This window comes from Zea mays, chromosome 9 (genome assembly GCF_902167145.1).
Source record: "Zea mays cultivar B73 chromosome 9, Zm-B73-REFERENCE-NAM-5.0, whole genome shotgun sequence".
NCBI lineage: Eukaryota > Viridiplantae > Streptophyta > Magnoliopsida > Poales > Poaceae > Zea > Zea mays.
The window spans coordinates 119328064-119334372 of NC_050104.1; positions in this window are offsets into that span (position 1 = coordinate 119328064).

Consider the following 6309-nt stretch of genomic DNA (forward strand, 5'->3'; position numbering starts at 1 on the left):
TGTAAAGATTGGAAGATTGCTTCAGAGAAAGGTATTGCTATATTTATAACTTTATGATTCACATCATCATTCAAGACTAATAATATGTTTTATGTTAATTTCAGATTTGGAGATTGAACTTAAAACCTTAAGTGAAGCTATGAATGTCGTTGACTTGGAGGAGGATGCTGCAATTGAAACTTGAGATGTTCAAGTTCAAGTTACCATAGAATATTGTTGGTTGTTTGGTTGTTGGAACTATATTTTCTTATTTGCACTTCTTCACTTGTGTTGTTCTGAACTTGACATGATCAAATGACTGTATCTATTGTGATTTGTGTTGTTTCATTTTGTGATGTGAAAGTGTTGAACACTTGAACATGTTAATTAATGTCAACTATCTACTATCTGTTATATACTTGTGGGCTTGTGGATTATGCCTAAAAGAGGGGACATGCTACCGATTTTTTTAATATTGTGGTGATGATTTCACAATGTCCTTGTGATTAGTAACTTTGAACTGCATGATGTCAATAGGTTTTCTTTCCTACATTTGATCTATCATATGCATAATTCATATCATCGGGACGAACTACCCGACAACTATCCGGCACCTACCTGAGTATTATCCATTATCCGTTCCTTACCCACCCGGATTATTACCCGATCTCGTCCTGTATCCGTCCCAAATCTTAACTACCCGTATCCGGTCTCGTATCCGAGAGAAATATATTAGGGTAGGATACAGGATGACCCTGTATCCGGCTGTATCCGGCCCGTTTTCATCCCTACTCGCGTGTTTATGAGTTCATCGTTCATCTACCAACAGGCAAAACGCTTAAGCCCCCTCCTCATCTTAGGATTTAGGGCGGGTGCACTCATCCACCCGACCGGAGAATTCTCTCTCCGATATTTGGCGCGCCAGGTAGGGGCCTTGGCATTAGGTTTTTGCTTGTTTTCTTGCTCGGCATGATGGTGCAAATCGTTGAGCACCGCGACGACACTTCAGAGGATTTCGTGGTGGAGGAAGAAGTTGTGTCCTCCGTGCCGCGAGTATCTCACCTCCCTGTGTCTTGGGTTGCTGCTGTGCACACTGTGCGGCAGCACACGCGTGCACAGGCGTCCCGGACTCCGTCAAGGGCGGCGCCCGGCGCGTTGTCCGCGACCAGAGAGTTGCTGTGCCACCCTCCAAGCTCCACGGCCTCGTCAGGGGCCATGAAGCAGTGGCGCGACGATGTCAACCGGCTGCTCGGCATGGCGCATTCCACCCTCAGTAAGGGGCGCGCAGACCGACGATCTCCGGGCAGAGCTCAACCGCAGGCGTGCGGGAGAGGACGCCCGGATCTCTTTAGAGAGGGCGCGCGAGCGCCGGCAAAACATCGAGGGTCGCAACCTCGATCAAAACTTCGTTGCGGTAGCACCGCAGGCCCCAATGGGCACCCGGTCCCAAGCGGGTGTCCCCTTGGCCGGCGTGGGCTGCGCCGCTCTCGCGGATCATCTCCGCGCGGCGTCATGGCCATCCAAGTTCCGGCCGCACCTGCCGGAAAAGTACGACGGTACGTCAAACCCGTCGGAATTCCTGCAGGTGTACGTCACCGCTATCACAGCAGCAGGTGGAAACACCGCTGTCATGGCGACATATTTTCATGTCGCCTTGTCTGGGCCTACCCGGACTTGGCTCATGAACCTCGCCCAAGGGTCAATCTACTCCTGGGAAGAGCTCTATGCGTGGTTCGTTGCGAATTTCGCCAGCGCTTACCAGCAACACGGTGTGGAGGCCCACCTCCACGCAGTGAGGCAGGAGCCCGGGGAGACTCTCCGGACGTTCATCTCCCGCTTCACCAAGGTGCAAGGTACTATACCTCGCATTTCCGATGCTTCCATCATCACGGCCTTCCGCCAGGGAGTATGTGATGAGAAAATGTTGGAGAAGTTGGCCACGCATGACGTGGAAACTGTCTCCACACTCTTCGCACTGGCCGACAAATGCGCCAGAGCCGCCGAGGGCCGTGCATGGCACTCGACCCCGCAGCCCGGGGTTACCTAGACAGGTGGCTCGGGTACCATCCCCCGAAACGGTAAAAAGAAAAAGAAGAAGGACTGCGACCGCCAGAAGCCGCGGTCCACCGCTCTAGTCGTCGCTGTCGCGACCGGGGGCCGGGGCGACCGCAACAAACGCCCACGGCCGTAGAGGGGTAACAGCGGCTCATGCCCTGTGCACCCCAACGGTCGCCATAGCGCCGCGGAGTGTCGCGAGATCATCGACCTCGTGAAACGCGTCAGCGAGCGGCGTGAGCAGTCTTCCAAGGACGGCTCCCCACCTCGTCGCCGACCTGGCAAGGAAAGGGTCGACGACGGCGAGGTGGCCGCGGCTGAACGGGACCTCGGGTATCAGTCACCCGAGGGGGACCTAAAGGATGTCTTCGCCGGAGACTCCTACTCTGGTGGAGATAGCTAGATGGACCCTCGGAGGGACCTCGCACTCCCTGGTCTACGGGGCTGAAGCCTACCTTCCCCCGGAAACCCTTCTAAACTCCCCACGGGTCCAGGCTTCTGACAAGTCCATGCAGAAATGGCTACAGCACGAGGACGAGGACTCCGTCATCAAACGCAGATGGGAACCCAGGGTCGGGACCTAGTCCTACGGCAAGTACCAAACCAAGAAGGGCTCTGCAACTCTCCCCCAGCTAGGAAGGACCCTTCAAGGTGACGGGAATACGCCGACCCGGGGGTGACTATCTTGCTACGACTGAAGGAGTACCTCTTCCTGACCACTGGAGCATCTCTGTAAGTTCTATCCGTAGGAGCAAGTCTGAGGGGTCGAATTTTTCTCCCTTTTGTAACTAGGTAACGCATACGTGTACGCCAGCCCGGTGAGGTCCGCCCTCATAAGCCCGGCCTATTGGTCTGCACCCATGCATGACATGTTATAAAGAAAAGATTTACCCCCTCAGATGTGCCTCTATGATAGTTTTATCCTACTGCTCCATGGTCTTACCTTGCAATTTTCCGGATGTTATTTTATCTAACCCACCCAAACAGTTCCCATCCCATCATACATGATGACATCCGAATTGAACAGCCAGGCTTGCAGTTTAGGACCTCTCTGCGAAAGCAGGAGGGCCCGGCAGCCTGGGGGCCAGTTCTAAAGAACGGGAGCCCGTTCCATGGGGTGGTCCAGAGCCTGTGTGGCCGCTTAGCCTGGTCCCGTACCCGAAAACCTCCACACTCCACCACTCCGTGACGGGTACCCTAGTATTTGGAGCTATAAGTCCTGTGGGTCCGGCAACCTGGGGTCCGGAACTAGAGAATGGACACTTGTCTCCTGGGGTGGTCCGGAGCCGTGTAGCTGCTCAGCCTGGTCCCGTACCGTGGGCCTGCACGCTCCACCATTCTGTGACGAGTGTCCTAGTATCTAGAACCACCATCCAGGGGGTCCGGACGCACAACTTGGCTTCCCAGACTAGACCCTGCAGGTCCCGAGCATGTATCAAAGGATGGCTAGTGTCAGATGGCGGGTCCTGCAGGTGTACTACTAATGCTCCCTAGCCGAAGCTGTGTGCAGGCCCAGGTCCCAGCCGAGGCTACCTCCTGGGGGCCATTGCCAACTCTTTCTTAGGTATGCTGGTCTGCAGCCTCGACAAATCGAGCCTACATCCCAGGGGGGCCAGGTACTAAGGAGGAATCGGTTACACCACACACAACAGGGACAAGTGGTACACAGATAAGTGCTAATACTGCTTGATAAATAGTACTCAAAAGTACCTTACAAAAAGCAAAAGTATTACACCCGCCTTCAAGCGGAGTCCTAGCTCCATCTCTACTCTACAGGTATGAACTACCTCCACACTAGTAGGGTCGAGCAGGTAGCTAGCTCCGACGGCTCGCCAGTGGCGGCGACCACCTCTGCACCGACGGCTCGCCAGCGGCGGCGGCCACCTCTGCTCCGAGCGGCTCGCTAGCGGAGGCGACCACCTTAGCACCGACGGCTTGCCAGCAGCGGCAACCACCTCTGCGCCGGGCAGCCTCCCCAGCGGTGGCGACCACCTCAGCGTGCGCGCCATGGCGAAGAGGCCCTCGCCCCCACCCTCCTACGGGGGTGAGGACAAGACCATCCAAGCCATGGAGCTGGGAGCACGGCGGTAGGCGGTGCATGCGGTCTGGCCGGGACCGAGTACCCGAAGTTCGCCTCCTTCACAAGGCAAGTGATCATCCTTTTCCTCCGAATGCTGGAGAAAGAGGCGGGTCACCAGTCCATGTGGGAGGCAGAGCCACGGTTCAGCTTGCTCTCCACCACCGCGAAGCTGATGAACATCCTTGAAGCCAAGCACCGGTGGAAGAGCGCCGCTCCCACAAGGCCGCGCACCTCCAGCAGAGGAAAGACAAGACCGACAGCACCAACCCGCTGGGGAGGACAAAAGGCACGAACTCTCCAGCGGCAAGTTCACCGGGATGGATGGCGTCGGCGCAAATCTTTCCGTCGAACGCCGGTGCATCCCATCCAAGCAGGTGGTATACCATGTCGAGCACTCACTCAGTCTGGGCACGCTCGGGATGAACTTACAAGGCCATGGCAAACTAAGGCAACGCAAAGCAGAAACTTTGAAGGCAAAGGGGCGCAGAGAGCTCGGAGGCGAGAGGACGCCGCGAGTGGGAGAGAAGCAAGGCATGGCTGCTACTCGAGGGATGAACCCCTCTTTAAAGGCAGACTCCCCCGCTCTCGCCTCGAAACGTCGCGAGAAGTCTCCCCCGATGCACACTGGGGTATCCATCCTATGACACGAGGCCCGGTTCCACAAGTCGTACAGCTGGCGCGCTGGTCTTCAAGTGCGAAGAAGGTGAACCGCCGCACAATGAGCATGCCACCGCCCCGCGGTAGTGCGCCCCTTCATCTTCGCCGCGACCAACGGTCACGAAGGCGAACCACCACACAAGGAGCGTGCTACCGCCCCGCGGTAGTGCGCCCCCTCGTCTTCGCCGCAACCAGCGGTCCAACCTCTGGCTTGGGGGCCCAGGCCCACATGTCATGCACCTGGCGCGCCGGTTTCTGTGTGCGGAGAAGGCGAACCAACGCGTGAAGAGCGCGCCACCGCCTGCGGTAGTGCGCCTCTTCGCACTCGCCGAAGCCGACAACCCAATCTCTGGCATGAGGGCCTGGGCCCACGAGTCATCCTCCTTGGGCGCCGGTTCCTGCGTACAGAGAAGTCGAACCGCCGCTCGCACCAATACCGCGCCTCCTCGGGGCTGCCGCAGAAGACAGAGAAGGTGAAATTTCAAAATCAATGCAGTGGTACTGAGGCACCCCGCGCGTGGCCCAGTAAAACCATCAAGTGCGGAGGTCACCGGCCAGTTAGCCGCGGGAACAGGCGTGGCGGTTGACGTGACTGAAGGCAGACTGACAGTAATTATGTCAGCAAGCGCACGGAAATGGCGCGCCAATCGCCGATCAAGCTTTGGCCCGACCTGCAGGCTCGTACCCTCCCCTGAGGCGGGCCCGGGGGCCACTGTCGGTACCCTGGAACAGGGGTACCCCTTACTATAGTATGAAGGAACGGTGCCCCTGCGGCAATCTCTATCCGCGCGGTGAACAGCACCCGAACCCACCACGTGGACGGCTCCAGGGGCGCCACATGGCCAGAAAAGATGATATATCCCAGGATGCAATCAGCTGAACCGGACCTCCGCGAGGAAGAACCGGACCCCTGTACGCACAGTCCGGACCCCCGAATATGGTCCGGGACTCCCAAGTAAGCATGCCAGGGTCCCTTGGATGGGGGTCCGGATCCCTCCGAGTAAGGTCCGGGCCATCCATAACGAGGTCCCGGGACAGGGGATACCCTAGCCTAAGCAAGGGTCCGGTACTGACATGTGTCCAGGCTTTATCCTGTGCAATGCGCTCCCCGCTCAGGCGGAGACCCGATGCTGCCACGTGGCTTGTTGCCCGTGACGTAAGCCAGCGGGCGGAGCCTGACGTAAGGCCTCTGGGCTGCACGGTCTCTGCATTTATTGCGGAGAGGACGCGCCGCCTGTCCACCCTGCTGACAGGCGATGTGCCGCCTCAACATTTATTGTGACCTGTCCACTCAGCTGGCAGGCGGCGTCTAGGCCATCCCGCGGGCGGCGTGCCTGTCCAGTCCATTGCCAAACAGTACGCCCGTGCTGCAAGGTGCACTGTGACCATCATCACTTATGTGTTGCCAGGAAGCTTCCCCTGCACGCCAATACCACGCAGATCGCGGATGTCAGGGTGCAAGAAGATTGCTCCAGCAACTCCAAGTATTACATCCATTATATTCCTGGGCCCACATGTCGGGGCTCAGCACCCTTGTA